Genomic DNA, 19,363 nt, shown 5'->3' with positions numbered 1-19,363 from the left:
TCGCAAAACTATTGCAAGGAATCAAACATATCATATTCAGCGATCTACAAGTTTTATGTAGGATTTTATGACTAACCATGTGAATGACCAGTTCCTGTCATCTCTCTAAATAGATATAAGTGAAGCAAGAGAGTTTAATTATTTCTACAAAAGATATGCCCACGCTCTAACAAATATAAGTGAAGCAAAAGAGCATTCTACAAATGGCGCTTTTCTATGTGAAGAGAAACAGGCAATCCAAACTTCAAATGATATAAGTGAAGCACATGAAGCATTCTATAAAGCCATACTCAAAAGATATAAGTGAAGTGCAAAGAGCATTCTATAAATCAACCAAGGAGTATCTCATACCATCATGGTACATAAAAGAAAAAAGAAAACTAAATGCAAAAGACGCTCCAAGATTGCACATATCATATGAATGAAACGAATCCGAAAACATACCGATATTTGTTGAAGAAAGAGGGGGTGCCTTCCGGGGCATCCCCAAGCTTAGACGCTTGAGTCTCCTTGAATATTTACATGGGGTGCCTTGGGAATCCCCAAGCTTGAGCTCTTGCCTCTCTTCCTTCTTCTCACATCGAGACCTTCTCGATCATCGAACACTTCTTCCACACAAAACTTCAATAGAAAACTCGGTAAGATCCGTTAGTATAATAAAGCAAATCACTACTCTAAGTACTGTTGCAAACCAATTCATATTTTGTTTTGGCATTGTGTCTACTGTAGTATAACTTTTTCATGGCTTAATCCACTGATATAAATCGATAGTTTCATCAAAACAAGCAAACTATTCATCAAAAACAGAATCTGTCTAAAACAGAACAGTCTGTAATAATCTGAACATTAGCCATACTTCTGGTACTTGAAAAATTCTGCCACAATTAGGAAAAATAAACAATTTGTATATAAAGACAGTGCAAAAAGAATCAGAACCGTTTGACGTTCCAGTAAAAAATGTAAAATCGCGCACTACAGCCAAAGTTTCTGTCCTGCACCGCACAAACCAACAAGCATTGTAAACATCCTAAAGGCAAACCTTGGCACATTATTTTTATAATAGAATGGAATTGTACGAGGGGATAATTATTTTTGTTTAAAAGTTTCTGTAATCAAGATTCACAAAGTTTCCGTGAGCATGAACAAAGTTCAAGGCTAGCTACCACTTCAACAATGCTCGTCTTTCTCACTTTCGCTTTTCTTTTTGAAAAGTTTCGGGTTCCCCTCTTTATTTTTGTTGTTTTTAAACTATATAAAAGCACTAAACAGAAATAAGTGACTCTCTAAAACTTCCGGGTTGTCTCCCTGGCAGCGCTTTCTGTAAAGCCATTAAGCTAGGCATATAGTGCTGAAGTAATGGATCCACCCGGATCCCAAGGTATATCAAAGCCAATTTTAATTAGCAATGATTTGTAATTTAGTAGTGAGCACAAAGTAACATATATCATGTAATGACGAAGTCATGCACACAAAGTAAAGGCCAATGCATAGTATAAACAGTTTCTTGCAATTTTATCATGTTGGAAACATAGAGAGGTGGAGATATAGTTCCTCTCTCATAATATTTGCAAGCAGGAGCAGCAAGCACATGCATATTATATTCATCAAAATCATCATGTGCAACGGTATAAGGCAACCCATCAATATAATCCTTAATAAGGGTAAACTTCTCCGATATAGCGTAGTTGGGAGAATCCAAAAAGATAATAGGACTATCATGCATGGGTGCAATAGCAACAATTTCATGTTTAACATAAGGAACTATAGCAAGTTCATCTCCATAAGCATAATTCATATTGGCATCTTAGCCACAAGCATAGCAAGCATCATCAAAAAGGGATATTTCAAGGGAATCAACGAGATCATAATAGTCATCATAGCAATCATCCTTCGGTAGGCACGAAGGCAAATAAAACAATGTATGAGTTGAAGAGTTACTATCATTAGAAGGTGGGCACGGGTAGCTAATCCGCTCTTCCTCCTTTTGTTCTTCGCTCTCCTCGTCATCTTTTTCATCCAATGAGCTCACAGTTTCATCAATTTCTTCTTCCATAGATTCCTGCAAAATATTAGTCTCTACTTGGACAGCGGAGACTTTCTCAATAAATGCATCAATATCGGAGTTGAATTCATAATTGGCATAGCAATATTTAAGGATAGCTAAATTTTCAGGTCTATAAACAGCATCATAAAGATTTTCAAACTCTTTGAACATAGATTCAATTTCATAAGCACCCATAAAAGCAACAAATTCTTCTATTTGTTCCACATCATAGTAATCATATATACCTCTAGCATAAGAATCCAAGGTTTCATTATCATTAAATTTGCATGAAAAGGGAAGGTGTGGAGACTTCATCCTAGAGCAACAAGTATAATCATATCTCAAGCATAGTTGCCTAGCATACCACTTCAACATATGAATTTGATCCCATAATAGTATCCCTTTTTGAGTCAAGCGATAATCCCTAAAGTATTCACGTTGATCCAAGGTGTCTCCCACAACATAATTGAATGGGGTTTTCTCAGGATTATTAAAGTAGTACATAATATCTTTCACATAATGAGCATCGGGGGTTTTAGGAGGTTCCCCATCTCCATGAGCAGCAAGTACACCTAATTTTTTTGGTATTTCGTGTTCCATATCCATAACTAAAGATAAAGAACAACTAAGAACAGCAAAAAAAATACTTAGTGATAAAGCAAACAAGCACACACGAGAATATTCACCCGATGCTATTGCTCCCCGGCAACGGCGCCAGAAAAAGGTCTTGATAACCCACAAGTATAGGGGATCAATTGTAGCCTCTTTCGATAAGTAAGAGGGTCGAACCCAACGAGGAGCTAAAGGTAGAACAATTATTCCCTCAAGTTCTATCGACCACCGATACAACTCTACGCACGCTTAATGTTCGCTTTACCTAAAACAAGTAGGAAACTAGAAGTACTTTGTAGGTGTTTTTGGATAGGTTTGCAAGATAATAAAGAGCGCGTAAATAAAAAGTAGGGGCTGTTTAGATAAAGACACAAATAAATTAGTTTTAGTAGAGAGCTTTTTGTCACGAGAAAGTTATTTGTCCCTAGGCAATCGATAACTAGACCGGTAATCATTATTGCAATTTTATTTGAGGGAGAGGCATAAGCTAACATACTTTCTCTACTTGGATCATATGCACTTATGATTGGAACTCTAGCAAGCATCCGCAACTACTAAAGATCATTAAGGTAAAACCCAACCATAGCATTAAAGCATCAAGTCCTCTTTATCCCATACGCAACAACCCCCTTACTTGGGTTTGTGTCTCAGTCACTCACGCAACCCACTATAAGCGAATCATGAATGTATTGCAACACCCTACAACGGGGATCCCTCATGCTTGCGCGACACGGAGAGCACCATAGTACAGCACCAATAATAAAACATGCAACCCAAACCAATCTCTATCATCAAATAACCCATAGGACAAAACGGATCTACTCAAACATCATAGGATAGCCATACATCATTGGGAAATAATATATAGCATTGAGCACCATGTTTAAGTAGAGATTACAGCGGGTAAGAGAGAGGTTACACCGCTGCATAGAGGGGGGAAGAGTTGGTGATGATGGCGGTGAAGTTGTTGGTGAAGATTGCGGTGATGATGATGGCCACGACAGCGTTCCGGCGCCACCGGAAGAGAAGGGGAGAGGGGGCCCCTTCGTCTTCTTCTTCCTTGACCTCCTCCCTAGGTGGGAGAAGGGTTTCCCCTCTGGTCCTTGGCCTCCATGGCGTGGGAGGGGCGAGAGCCCCTCCGAGATTGGATCTGTCTCTCTGTCTCTCTCTGTTTCTGCGTTCTGGTATTCTGCCCTTTCACCGTTTCGTATATATATGGAGATCCGTAACTCCGATTGGATTGAAACCTTCGCCGAGATTTTTTTCCCGAAAATTAGCTTTCTTGCGGCCGAAGGAGAAAAGAGAGGAGCAACCGCCTTACGGGGGGCCCACGAGGGGGGCAGGTGCGCCCCCTGCCTCGTGCCCCCCTCGGGCACTGTCTTGCGTTGATTCTTCTTCCCATATTCTCCAAATATTCCAAAAATATTCTCCATCCGTTTTTATCCCGTTTGGATTCCGTTTGATATGGGGTTTCTGCGAAACAAAAAACATGCAACTGACAGGAACTGGCACTGGGCACTGGATCAATATGTTAGTCCCAAAAATAGTATAAAAAGTTGCCAAAAGTATATGGAAGTTGTATAATATTGGCATGGAACAATCAAAAATTATAGATACGACGGAGACGTATCAGTAAGCAGCTTCATCGAGGTCATTCTTTTAAAAACTCCTTTCAAACACTCCTTTTATGCTTTCCAGAAAATTCTACATCATTTCCGATCAACAATATGTCATTCACATATACTTATCAGAAAGGTTGTAGTGCTCCCACTCACTTTCTTGTAAATACATGCTTCATCGCAAGTATGTATAAAACTATATGATTTGATCAACTCATCAAAGCGTATATTCCAACTCTGAGATGCTTTGCACCAGTCCATGGATGGATCGCTGGAGCTTGCACATTTTATTAGCACCTTTAGGATCGACAAAACCTTTTGGTTGCATCATATACAATTCTTCTTGAATAAATCCATTAAGGAATGTAGTTTTGACATCCATTTGTCAGATTTCATAAAATGTGGCAATTTTCTAACATGATTCGGACAGACGTAAGCATCACTGCGAGTGAGAAAATCTCATCATAGTCAACACCTTGAACTTTGTCAAAAACCTTTTTGACAAGTCTAGCTGTGTAGAGAGTATCACTACTATCAGCGTCCGTCTTCCTCTTGAAGATCCATTTATTTTCTATGGCTTGCCGATCATCGGGCAAGTCAACCAAAGTCCACACTTTGTTCTCATACATGGATCCCATCTCAGATTTCATGGCCTCAAGCCATTTCGCAGAATCTGGGCTCATCATCGCTTCCTCATAGTTCGTAGGTTCGTCATGGTCAAGTAACATGAACTCCAGAATAGGATTACCATACCACTCCGGTGCGGAACGTACTCTGGTTGACCTATGAGGTTCGGTAGTAACTTGATCCGAAACTTCATGATCATCATCATTAAGTTCCTCACTAATTGGTGTAAGCATCACTTGAACTGATTTCAGTGAAGAAATACTTTCCAATTCGGGAGAAGGTACAGTTACCTCATCAAGTTCTACCTTCCCCCCCCACTCAATTTGGGAGAAGGTACAATTACCTCATCAAGAAACTCCTTCTCCAGAAAGGATCCATTCTTAGCAACAAAGATCTTGCCTTCGGATCTGTGATAGAAGGTGTACCCAACAGTCTCTTTTGGGTATCCTATGAAGACACATTTCTCCGATTTGGGTTCGAGCTTATCAGGTTGAAGCTTTTTCACATAAGCATCGCAGCCTCAAACTTTAAGAAACGACAACTTGGGTTTCTTGCCAAACCATAGTTCATAAGGTGTCATCTCAATGGATTTAGATGGTGCCCTATTTAACGTGAATGCAGCTGTCCCTAGTGCATAACCCCAAAACGATAGTGGTGAATCAGTAAGAGACATCATAGATTGCACTATATCCAATAAAGTACGGTTATGACGTTCGGACACACCATTATGCTGTGGTGTTCCAGGTGGCATGAATTTGTGAAACTATTCCACATTGTTTTAATTGAAGGCCAAACTCGTAACTCAAATATTTGCCTCTACGATCAGATCGTAGAAACTTTATTTTCTTGTTATGATGATTCTCTACTTCACTCTGAAAATCTTTGAACTTTTCAAGTGTTTCAGACTTGTGTTTCATCAAGTAGATATACACATATCTGCTCAGATCATCTGTGAAGGTCAGAAAACAATGATACCCGCCGTGAGCCTCAACACTCATTGGACCGCATACATCGGTATGTATTATTTCCAATAAGTCAGTGGCTCGCTCTATTGTTCCGAAGAACGGAGTCTTAGTCAGCTTGCCCATGAGGCATTGTTCACAAGCATCAAATGATTCATAATCAAGTGATTCCAAAAGTCCATCGGTATGGAGTTTCTTCATGCACTTTACACCAATATGACCTAAACGGCAGTGCCACAAATAAGTTGCACTATCATTATTAACTTTGCATCTTTTGGCTTCAATATTTATGAATATGTGTATCACTATGATCGAGATTCAATAAACCATTTACATTGAGTGTATGACCATAAAAGGTTTTTATTCATGTAAATAGAACAACAATTATTCTTTGACTTAAATGAATAACCGTATTGCAATAAACATGATCCAATCATATTCATGCTTAACGCAAACACCAAATAACATTTATTTTAGGTCCAACACTAATCCCAAAGGTAAAAGGAGTGTGCGATGGTGATCTTATCAACCTTGGAATCATTTCCAACATACATCGTCACCTCTCCCTTAACTAGTCTCTGTTTATTTTACAACTCCCATTTCGAGTTACTACTCTTAGCAACTGAACTAGTATCAAATACCGAGGGGTTGCTATAAACTCTAGTAAAGTACACATTAATAACATGTATATCAAATATACCTTTGTTCATTTTGCCATCCTTCTTATCCGCCAAGTATCTAGGGGCAGTTCCACTTCCAGTGACCATTTCCTTTGCAGTAGAAGCACTCAGTTTCAGGCTTGAGTCTAGCATTGGGTTTCTTCATGGGAGTGGCAACTTGTTTGTCATTCTTCTTGAAGTTCCCTTTCTATTCTTTTGCCCTTTTTCTTGAAACTAGTGGTCTTGTAAACCATCAACACTTGATGCTCTTTCTTGATTTCTACCTTCGCCAATTTCAACATCGCGAAGAGCTCGGGAATTACTTTCGTCATCCCTTGCATATTATAGTTCATCACGAAGTTCTAGTAACTTGGTGATAGTGACTACAGAACTTTGTCAATTACTATCTTATCTCGAAGATTAACTCTCACTTGATTCAAGCAATTGTAGTACCCAGACAATTTGAGCACATGCTCACTGGTTGAGCCATTCTCCTCCATTTTGTAGGAAAAGTGCTGTCAGAGGTCTCATACCTCTCGCCACGGGCATGAGTATGAAATACCAATTTCAACTCTTGGAACATCTTATATGATCCATGGAGTTCAAAACATTTTTGAAGTCCTGGTTTTAAGGCGTAAAGCATGGTGCACTAAACTATCAAGTAGTCATCATACCAAGCTTTTGCCAAAACATTCATAACGTTTGCATCTGCTCCTACAATAGGTCTGTCACCTTGCGGTGCATCAAGGACATAATTCTTCTGTGCAGCAATGAGTAACATCCTCAGATCACGGACCAAGTCCGCATCATTGCTACTATCATCTTTCAACTTATATTTCTCTAGGAACATATCAAAATAAACGGGGAGCTACATAGCAAGCTATTGATCTACAACATGGATCTGCTAATACTACCAGGACTAAGTTCATGATAAATTAAAGTTCAATTAATCATATTACTTAAGAACTCCCACTTAGATAGACATCCCTCTAGTCATCTAAATGATCACGTGATCCAAATCAACTAAACCATGTCCGATCATCACGTGAGATGGAGTAGTTTTCAATGGTGAACATCACTATGTTGATCATATCTACTATATGATTCACGCTCGATCTTTCGGTCTCCAGTGTCCCGAGGCCATATTTGCATATGCTAGGCTCGTCAAGTTTAACCCGAGTATTCTGCGTGTGCAAAATTGGCTTGCACCCGTTGTATGTGAACGTAGAGCTTATCACACCCGATCATCACATGGTGTCTCGGCACGACGAACTGTCGCAACGGTGCATACTCAGGGAGAACACATATACCTTGAAATTTAGTGAGAGATCATCTTATAATGCTACCTCTGAACTAAGAAAAATAAGATGCATAAAGGATAAACATCACATGCAATCAATATAAGTGATATGATATGGCCATCATCATCTTGTGCCTTTGATCCCCATCTCCAAAGCACCGTCATGATCACCATCGTCACCGGCGCGACACCTTGATCTCCATCGTAGCATCGTTGTCATATCGCCAACTATTGCTTCTACGACTATCGCTACCGCTTAGTGATAAAGTAAAGCAATTACATGGCGATTGCATTTCATACAATAAAGCGACAACCATAAGGCTCCTGCCAGTTGCCGATAACTTTTACAAAACATGATCATATCATACAAAAATTTATATATCATCACGTCTTGACCATATCACATCACAACAAGCCCTGCAAAAACAAGTTAGACATCCTCTACTTTGTTGTTGCAAATTTTACGTGGCTGCTACGGGCTTCTAGCAAGAACCGTTCTTACCTACGCATCAAAGCCACAATGATTTTTCATCAAGTGTGTTGTTCTAACCTTCACCAAGGACCGGGCATAGTCAAACTCGACTAAAGCTGGAGAAGCAGACACCCACTAGCCACATGTGTGTGAGGCACGGCGGTAGAACCAGTCTCATGAACGTGGTCATGTAATGTCGGTCTGGGCCGCTTCATCCAGCAATACCGCCGAATCAAAGTATGACATGCTGGTAAGTAGTATGACTATTATCGCCCACAACTCTTTGTGTTCTACTCGTGCATATACCATCTATGCATAGACCTGGCTCGGATGCCATTGCTGGGGAACGTAGTAATTTCAAAAAAATTCCCGCGCACACGCAAGATCCATCTAGGTGATGCATAGCAACGAGCGGGAGAGTGTGTCCATGTACCCTCGTAGACCGAAAGCGGGAGCGTTTTATCAATGCAGCTGATGTAGTCGTATGTCTTCACGATCCGACCGATCCTAGCACCGAACGTACGGCACCTCCGTGTTCAGCACACGTTCAGCTCGATGACGTCCCTCGTACTCTTGATCCAATTGAGGCCGAGGGAGAGTTCCGTCAGCACGAAGGCGTGGCGACGGTGATGATGAAGTTACCGGCGCAGGGCATCGCCTAAGCACTACGACGATATGACCGAGGTGTGTAACTGTGGAGGGGGGCACCGCACACGGCTAAGAGATTGTCTGTTGTACCTTTGGGGTGTCCCCTGCCCACGTATATAAAGGAGGGAGGAGGAGGCCGGCCCTAGAGGGGGCGCGCCAAGTGTGGGGAGTCCTACTAGGACTCCCAAGTCCTAGTAGGATTCCCCTTTTCCTTTCCAGAGTAGGAGAGAAGAAAGAAGGAAAGAGAGAGGGAGTAGAAAAGGGTAAGGGGGGCGTCGCCCCCTTTCCCCTAGTCCAATTCGGACCCATGGGGGGGTGTCGGTGTCAAAACCGGCGGATCTCGAGTAGGGGGTCCCGAACTGTGCGTCTAGGATCGATGGTAACAGGAGACGGGGGACACGATGTTTACCCAGGTTCGGGCCCTCTCTATGGAGGTAATACCCTACTTCCTGCTTGATTGATCTTGATGAATATGAGTGATACAAGAGTTGATCTACCACGAGATCGTAATGGCTAAACCCTAGAAGCCTAGCCTATGTGAATATGGTAATGAATGTGTCCCTATTCGAACTATGCTCTCCGGTTTATATAGACACCGTCGGTGTCAAAACCGGCGGATCTCGGGTAGGGGGTCCCGAACTGTGCGTCTAAGGCGGATGGTAACAGGAGGCGGGGGACACGATGTTTACCCAGGTTCGGGCCCTCTCGATGGAGGTAATACCCTACTTCCTGCTTGATTGATCTTGATGATATGAGTATTACAAGAGTTGATCTACCACAAGATCGTAGAGGCTAAACCCTAGAAGCTAGCCTATGGTATGATCGTTGTCGTCCTACGGACTAAACCCTCCGGTTTATATAGACACCGGAGGGGGCTAGGGTTACACAGAGTCGGTTACAAGGGAGGAGATCTACATATTCGTATTGCCAAGCTTGCCTTCCACGCCAAGGAGAGTCCCATCCGGACACGGGACGAAGTCTTCAATCTTGTATCTTCATAGTCCAACAGTCCGGCTAAAGTATATAGTCCGGCTGTCCGAGTACCCCCTAATCCAGGACTCCCTCAGTAGCCCCTGAACCAGGCTTCAATGACGATGAGTCCGGCACGCAGATTGTCTTCGGCATTGCTAGGCGGGTTCCTCCTCCGAATATTCCATAGAAGATTTTGAACACAAGGATAGTGTCCGGCTCTGCAAAACAAATTCCACATACCACCGTAGAGAGAATAATATTTCCACAAATCTAATCTGCTGACACATTCGGCAGCATGACATCACACCACGGCCCGGTCATTATTCGAACCGTTTTTCTCAACCAGCTACTGCACATATTGCGAGGCGGTTTTCTTGGCACGTCTTGTCGAAGCAGAGATCGTGTCCCCTTATCACGAGATTCTCATCAATACGGGTGTGGGTAACCCAACTGCGCCATCAATTACGACGCTTGGGGAATAAGCGATTTTACCAGGCAGGTGGGGAGGCGTATAGTTTCTTCCGCCCTTATGAAGGAACAAGGATTCCTCTTTTCCACCCACGCCCTCTTCCTCCTTGCTCATCCATTCTTGCGCACTCGAGTTCCAGCACCCAAGTTTGCATTTCCTCCTCAAACCACTCCAAGCATGTCCGGAGCGGGAGGCAAGTGGATGGTCTCCTCCGTTACGGAGGAGGACATCACAAAGCTACGGGGAGCCGGATATCTGGCCGCAGATATCGCACGCCGGCTGCCAGATGCGGGGCAGATCGTCCCTAGTCCAGAACCCCATGAGAGGGTGGTTTTTCTTACCCACTTCGTCCGCGGACTGGGATTTCCCCTCCACCCATTTGTCCGCGGGCTCATGTTCTACTACGGGCTGGATTTTCACGATCTGGCCCCCAATTTCATCCTCAACATCTCGGCATTTATCGTCCTGTGCGAGGCCTTCCTCCGCATCCAGCCCCACTTCGGCCTGTGGCTGAAGACCTTCAACGTTAAACCGAAGGTGGTGGTCGGCCAGCAAGCGGAGTGCGGAGGCGCCATGGTGGGCAAAATGCCCAACGTTACCTGGCTCGAAGGCTCCTATGTGGAGACCATAAAGGGGTGGCAATCGGGGTGGTTCTACATCACCGAGCCGCGTGACACCAACTGGGTGGCCGCCCCCAAATTTTGATCTGGAATCCCCATGCGGCACACCTCCTGGAAAGAGAAGGGCCTATCCTGGGGTTCCTCGGTAGAGCTGCCCGGACTCCAGACCTGCGTCAAAAACATGATGAGCAAGAAAACCAAGCTCGTCAACGTGGTCCAAGTCATGCTCTTCCGCCGGATCCTCCTGTGTCAAAGACAGGCATTCAATTTGTGGGAGTTCGACCCGGCCGAGCACCAGACGCTGCAAGAGCTCTTCGACACGACACACAAGGACGTCTGGAAGGTGCTATTCAAGGGCGCCGAGGTACCTCCTCCCCTTATCGAGGACCGCGGACTCAGCGCAAAGCGCCCTGCTAATCCAGTAAGTCTTTTATATCTTATAAGATGTTCATTTTCCCCAATTTAACCATGCGCGGGATCTAAGCCTCCACACCATTTAACAGGACTGGGTAGCGACAGCGGAGCAGATCGATTGTCCAGCCCCCCTGCCAGAAGGTCCAGCAGATGCTCTCCTAACGAAGATGCTGGTTCCGGCGCCTTATGAGGTGCGGGCGAAGAAGGCCAAGAAGAAGGCCACGGGGACCAGGAAGGGTCTCTGGCGCAAGGTTATATCGGACTCATCGTCCGAAAACACCGAGGCGCACTCCTCCCACGGAAACGAGGAGGAAGAAGAGGAAAGTTCTCCCCCCCGGCCGGGGGGGGGGACAAGAAAAGGAAGGCCGCCCCGTCAGGGGAGGCCGAAGGGTCCAAGAAGGGAAGGACCCTCCTCCCGGACTGCTCCATGACGGCCGCTTTCAGCGACGAAGAGTGGTTGCCCAGGGACAAGCCCCTGGCGAAGTCGTGAGTATCCGGATACCCTAACAATTCTTGGTACGTCTTATTGTACCGTTTCTTATCACGCCGTGCATGATTATGCAGCCCATCCCGAGCCCACATCGACGTATCTTCATCAGATGATTCTCTGGGCCCGTCGGATATGAACATCGATTCACTCCCGACCGCCTCCTCCCCCAGCCCTACGGACGACGCCGAGGTGTTGTCTCAAAGGGGACTAAACCAAGGGGAGACAGTTCCGGAGGCGCTTCAAGGCGACATTCCAGGCGCTGGACGCACGAGGGGTAAGACTCCTCTGGGCCCTAACGCCGGGGGCAGCAAGTCTAGCCCCAAGCCAAATACGGCGCCGGAACCTCCAGCGGTTCCGGATTCTGTCCGGCAACCCCTCACTAAGGGGGGCAAGCCGTCTGTGCCGATGGCCTCTGTTCATCCAGAGGCATTGGACAACTTGCTGGAAGTGCTTCGCGGCGCTTCCATTGAGGAAGAGCACCGCACCATTATGAGTGCGGTGGTCAAGAAGGTTCAGTCTGCCACGAGCGGACTGACTGAAGCCTGTGCCAGCCTCCTAACAGGCTTTGAGGTAAGTAACTAGATTATAAGAGAATGTTACCGCATAGACAGTAGCCCCTGATGCTCTATTTGGCGTTCGTGAAGAAAGGCCGAATAGAGGATCAAATAATAACCGCGGGAGTCTAATCGGAATATGTCTATGTGCATATGCAGGCTTCATTGCTAGCCGCTGCCGCACGTATTGCGGAGGTCGTCGTACTGAAGCGGGACCTTGAGCGGTCCAACGAAGAGCTTGGCCTTACCAAGAGGTAGCTCGAAGAGAACAAAGGTAAGTGATACCCCATCTGTATATTATAAAAAAATTGGTTTTAGAATAATAGGATCGTCATGAATTTTGCTAGGGACCACGACCGAAGTGGCGTCCCTGCAGAAGGCGCTATCCGAGGCCGAAGACAAAGCGGCCAAGGAGCGCATCGAGCGAGAAAAGCAAGAAGCCCGAGTAGGCGAGGTGCAGCAAGAGCTCCAGGCTCTCGCCAAAAAACACAAGTCCTTGGAGCTTGACTCTAAGACAGAAGGGTCCGAGCTTGCGAAGGCCCTCGAAAGCGCACAACATGCCAAGGCCGAAGCCCAAAAGGCCCTCCGGGAAATTGAGGCGGTTAAGAAGATAGCGGCGGGTAAGGCATTCATTATGCAAAGCAAGCATGTGAAGGAAACTTTCTTTTTACTTACCCGAGTTCGGAGCTCCCCAGGAGCGTTCGCAGATCTGTCCCGCAGTGTGTCGGATGCCGCGGAGTTCTACCGGGCTAAGGAGGGGAGCTCGACGAAGAAGTTGTTCTGGTCTCAGTATACCGGGACCGAACACCCAATGCCCTTGAGCGACCAGCTGAAGCAACTGGTCGAGCTCCACAAGGCGGCCGAACAGGCCATGAAGGGTCTTATAGTCCGGATATGGCCTGGCGAGCCCCTGCCTGATAGATACTTCGGTCTGGTGAGGCGGCTTGTGAATGCCTGCCCACGGCTTGAAGTCATAAAGTGGTCCGTCTGCATCGAGGGTGCGCGCAGGGCTTTTGCCCGGGCGAAGGTGCACTGGGCGAAGCTGGACGCCAAAAAGCTGGTGAAGGAGGGGCCGCCGGAAGGCAAGGAGCATCGCCACCCTGAAAAGTATTATGACAGTGTCCTGAAGGGTGCTCGCCTTGTGGCGGAGGAATGTGCTAAGGATGTAATATTCGAATGAATGTACTCATGTGATCCTGTAATATGAAACGAGTTCATTTGCGCTATGCAATGCTTGTTAATTTAAAATATTACCTTCTGTGCGATCGTTTATGAAATTTGTGAGTTGGCCAGTCGTCGGCTTCTGCCCCCATGTAACTAGTACTGAGGTGTTCGGGACAAACCTGAGCACTCTTTATCCCAATTTTGGGTCCTTCGAAGGAGGTGTTCAGCACAGCGAACCAGGCAATCGGACTATAAAGCTTTATCACTCTCACTTAGCCATAGCAGTCTACAATTTTAAATTTTGGCGAAGCCCCTAGTATTCGGAAGGACGAATTTGGGGCGCTATATACGCCTAAGTCGGGCAAGGCCGACTCCTCGCCCAAAGCGGAAAAAGTCTTTAAGGACTTGAGACCTCTCGAACAGCGACCAGCTCTCGCCTCATCATGACAGCCAGTTTTCGGCTTTCTCTACTGAGGTGCTCGTCCGGATGAACCGGGACAGAATCGCAGTAGTTCTCCCAGTGCTACCTTAGCCGATATTGCGGAACGTAACATACCAAAACATTGGAGCCGGGCAAACCCAACTATTGACCCAAGACATGATTCAGAGCTGATGCATATAATGCTATAAGTTCGGGGTGCCGCACTTTCGAAAGTGTTCGGACTTCTCACGCCGTATTTATGGGGTATACTGAAGCCCCTGGCGTACTGGTCGTACCAGAATGTACGGTTGCGATTTGTCGTAAATAAGTAGACAAGGAAAAAAGAAAGGGTAATGCAATAATAGACTAACGCTATGCATTGTTATTAAATAATACATCGAAGCGTACGGATACAAGTAGTGCAATAAGCAAAAAATAGGACTATTTGACATGTCCTATCCAAGGGCAAGCTGCGTATGGGTATTTAAAACAGGTATTTCGATCGTTATCAGAGACCACCTGGGGATTCCCTTGTACGTCAGAGCTTCTTGCTTCCTTGGTATTTCCTTCCCGTAATGCGTCCAGCAATCAGACTGCTGAAAAGGGCTTCCAAAGAGTAAGGTCCTGAAAGAGAGAAAATGATAAAGGTATACAGCCCCTGGGGCGGTTGAGCCGCATTGTGGGACGTGCCATGGCCGTGCCCCTGCCTATGCCCATGGTATTTTTAGTGCGTAATTATGTACGCGCGGCACAGATTTCGTCGCTTGACTGGGACTAGAACGGGGGCCGAATTGCTAGGCGAGCTCTGAACGTGCCAGGCGATCCTGTTGCAGGTTACTCCGGACTCGCTTGAAGGTGTCCGGGGGCTTTATCGCCGAATTGGCGGTTTGCCTTAAAAGGCTGCTTTGTGCTTCTACTGCGAGGGCCACAGTGTGCTCCTCTGTGCGGAGAGAGCGTTCTGTGTTTCCATTAACTGTTATAACCCCGCGTGGTCCTGGCATTTTGAGTTTGAGGTATGCATAATGTGGTACCGCATTGAATCTGGCAAATGTGGTTCATCCGAGCAGTGTGTGATAGCCGCTGCGAAAGGGGACGATATCGAAGATTAACTCCTCGCTTCGAAAGTTGTCCGGAGACCCGAAAACCACTTCCAGCGTGATTGAGCCCGTGCAACAGGCCTCTACACCTGGGATTACACCTTTAAAGGTGGTTTTGGTGGGTTTGATCCTCGAGGGGTCTATGCCCATTTTGCGCACTGTATCCTGATAGAGCAGGTTCAGGCTGCTGCCACCGTCCATAAGGACTCGAGTGAGGTGAAATCCGTCAATGATGGGGTCAAGGACCAATGCGGCAGATCCGCCATGACGGATACTAGTGGGGTGGTCCCTGCGATCGAAGGTGATCGGACAAGAGGACCATGGGTTGAACTTTGGGGCGACTGGCTCCATCGCATAGACATCCCTTAGTGCACGCTTCCGTTCCCTCTTGGGAATGTGGGTTGCGTATATCATGTTCACCGTTTTCACTTCTGGAGGGAACCTCTTCTGTCCTCTTGTGTTCAGGGGCCGAGGCTTCTCCTTGTCGTCGCTATGCAGCCCCTTGTCCTTGTTTTCAGCATTCAACTTGCCGGCCTGCTTGAACACCCAGCATTCTCTGTTGGTGTGATTGGCTGGCTTATCGGGGGTGCCGTGAATTTGACACGAGCGATCGAGTATGCGGTCCAAACTGGACGGGCCCGGATTACTTCTTTTGAACGGCTTTTTCCGCCGACCGGATTTAGAGCCACTGAATCCGGCATTGCTGCCGTGTCTTCGGAGTTGTCGCCATTGTTGCGGCGCTTGTGTCTGTTACGACGTGGTCTGCCGTTAGTATCTTGGGTATCTGAAGTGCCAGGATTCCTTGATGTGTTGTTGCTGCGAGCCAGCCAGCTATCCTCGCTCGCGCAAAAGCAGGTCATGAGTGTCGTGAGGGCTGCCATGGACTTCGGCTTCTCTTGGCCGAGGTGTCGGGCGAGCCACTCGTCCCGGATATTATGTTTAAATGCTGCTAAGGCCTCGGCGTCCGGGCAGTCGACGATTTGGTTCTTTTTAGTTAGGAACCGAGTCCAGAATTTCCTGGCCGATTGCCCAGGCTGTTGGGTTATGTGGCTCAAGTCATCAGCATCCGGTGGTCGCACATAAGTGCCCTGGAAGTTGTCAAGGAATGCATCTTCTAAATCCTCCCAACTTCTAATGGAGTTTGCTGGCAAGCTATTCAGCCAATGCCGAGCTGGTCCTTTGAGTTTTAGTGGATCATCACCGCGAGCCATGTGGATGTGGAGGAGGAAATCCTCGATCCATACCGCGGGGTCTGTTGTACCATCATATGATTCAATGTTTACGGGTTTAAAACCCTCTGGGAATTCGTGATTCATTACTTCATCAGTGAAGCATAGGGGGTGTGCGGCGCCTCTGTGCCGGGCTATGTCACGACGCAGTTCATACGAGTCTTGTCTGCTGTATTCGGCCCGGCCGGATTTTCTTTTAGTATATCCGGTGTGATGGTCATCGTCCCGCGTTGGGGCGTGCCCCCGTGATCCGTAGATCAATCTTGTATGTCCTGCTTTGTTTTCCAATACGTCTCCCAGGTCCCGCGTATTGCCCCGGGCCTTTGTGTTTTTGTTTGTCTAGCGACGGGGTGCGGGCTGGACTTCGGGCTGATATGCCCCTCTGTCTCGGCCACGAGGTGGCCGATCGGCCGCATCATACACTGGTAATGTAGGGTCTGATGCTTCCTCCTCGAGTTGGGGTAGCAACCTGTGCTTTGGGTAACTTTTGGTTGGGCGTTCGAGTTCGTATTCCTTGGCCGCAAGGACTTCAGTCCATCTGTCCACTAGCAGATCTTGATCAGCTCGAAGCTGTTGTTGCTTTTTCTTCAGGCTGTTTGCTGTGGCTATAAGCCGGCGCTTGAAGCGCTCCTGTTCGACGGGATCCTCGGGCACGGTAAATTCTTCGTCGCCGAGGCTCACCTCGTCTTCGGAGAGAGGCATGTAATTGTCATCCTCCGATTCTCCATCTGCTGCCTGTTCCGGAGGGCTAGCTTGTTCATCCTCCCGCTCTAGGTCTGGCTGGAGGGGATTGTCGTCGTCCTCGGCACTATCCGGAGCGTTATTGTCTCTCGTGCTGGTATCGCTGCTTTTAGTATGGCAGGACTTAGAGCGGCGCCGCTGACGTCGGTGCTTGGATTGCTTCTTGGAGGGATTATCCTCCGCTGTCTTATCGCCATCGCCTTCTTTGGGGGTGTCCACCATGTATATGTCATATGATGAGGTGGCAGTCCAGCGCCCTATGGGCGGTGGTTCTTGTTCGTCTCCTACATCGTCTTCCATAACATCGATGTCTTCGGAGCCGAAGTTGAGCATGTCGGTTAAATCGTCGATAGTGGCTACTAAGTGGGTGGTGGGTGGGGAGCGAATTTCTTCGTCGTCAGCATCCCATTCGAGCCGGACATAGTTCGGCCAAGGTTCTCCTGACAAGGAGAGAGACCTTAATGAATTTAGCACATCGCCAAAAGGCGAGTGCTGAAAGATATACGCGGAGGTAAACTCCATGATCGGCGCCCAATCAGATTCGATAGGCATGGACGCAGGTGGTTCGGGGCCTATGGCCGGGGATGAATCCGAGGATCCGGCGACACAGGTCTCATAGGAGGTGAAGTTAGTATTTGGCTCTATCGCCATTGAGTGTGTGGCCTCCAAGGCGGGGTCCATCCACCCGTCCTCGGACGGCGTAATCGACTCCGGAGCTAGGGCCGGAGTAGGCATAAGTGTGATCTCCCGAACACCGTCCGGCGGCAGAGCTAAGTCGTGCTCGTCATGACTGTGCGGCGCACCTGACATGTGCTTGAATCCATCAAAGATCAAGTCTCTGCGAATATCGGCAGTATAGTTCAAGTTTCCAAACCTGACCTGATGGCCAGGGGCGTAGCTCTCGATCTGCTCCAGATGGCCAAGCGAGTTGGCCCGTAGTGCGAAGCCGCCGAACACGAAGATCTGTCCGGGGAGGAAAACCTCACCCTGGATCGTATCGTTGCTGATGATCGAAGGGGCCATCAAACCTTGTGGTGACGGCACAGTGGAACTCTCAATGAAAGCACCAATGTCGGTGTCAAAACCGGCGGATCTCGGGTAGGGGGTCCCGAACTGTGCGTCTAAGGCGAATGGTAATAGGAGGCGGGGGACACGATGTTTACCCAGGTTCGGGCCCTCTCGATGGAGGTAATACCCTACTTCCTGCTTGATTGATCTTGATGATATGAGTATTACAAGAGTTGATCTACCACGAGATCGTAGAGGCTAAACCCTAGAAGCTAGCCTATGGTATGATCGTTGTCGTCCTTCGGACTAAACCCTCCGGTTTATATAGACACCGGAGGGGGCTAGGGTTACACAGAGTCGGTTACAAGGGAGGTGATCTACATATCTGTATTGCCAAGCTTGCCTTCCACGCCAAGGAGAGTCCCATCTGGACACGGGACGAAGTCTTCAATCTTGTATCTTCATAGTCCAACAGTCCGGCTAAAGTATATAGTACGGCTGTCCGAGGACCCCCTAATCCAGGACTCCCTCAGACACCGGAGATATCTAGGGTTACACGAGGTCGGTTTCATAAGAGGGAATCTTCATAGTCGGTCACCAAGCTTGCCTTCCACGCCAAGTAGAGTCCAATCCGGACACGGGTACAATCTTCGGCCTTCATGTCTTCACAGCCCATCAGTCCGGCCGAACGAATAACAGGCCGGACGCCCGAGGACCCCTTAGTCCAGGACTCCCTCAGTAGCCCCTTAACCCGGCTTCAATGACGAGGAGTCCGGCGCGCTGATTTTTCTTCAACACCGCAAGGTGGGTTTCCTCCTTCCGAACTCTGGAATAGTCTTCGGATGTTGTAAGTATATCCGGTCCCATGTATGTAATTGCAGAGAATACAATATTCCACGGGTCCGACCCGCTGACAACTGCTTATGACATTGCATTACGCCTGCCCGGTTATTATTTCCAATCGGGTGCTGGCCTCTCGCCCCACGTCTCGAGACGCGGCTTTACCGACACGTCTTGTCAAAGCAGGGATCGTGTCCCTTATTCACGGGATTTTAAATAATGTAGGCGTGGGTAACCCAACCGTCCCCTGGGTACAACTCTTTGAGGATAGGTAAGTTTCGAGACCCAAGAGGGGACGCTCAATATTCTGGGCCTTTATATAGGGACCCAGACTTGTCTTTCTCTTCTGTGCTTGCTTCTTCCCCAACTCCAGCCACCTCGAGTTCTAGCCCTCGGGTTCC

Source organism: Aegilops tauschii, chromosome 5, assembly GCF_002575655.3.
Source record: "Aegilops tauschii subsp. strangulata cultivar AL8/78 chromosome 5, Aet v6.0, whole genome shotgun sequence".
Classification (NCBI taxonomy): Eukaryota; Viridiplantae; Streptophyta; class Magnoliopsida; order Poales; family Poaceae; genus Aegilops; species Aegilops tauschii.
The sequence above is the reverse complement of the archived record's forward strand: the minus strand, read 5'-3'. Positions refer to the sequence as shown.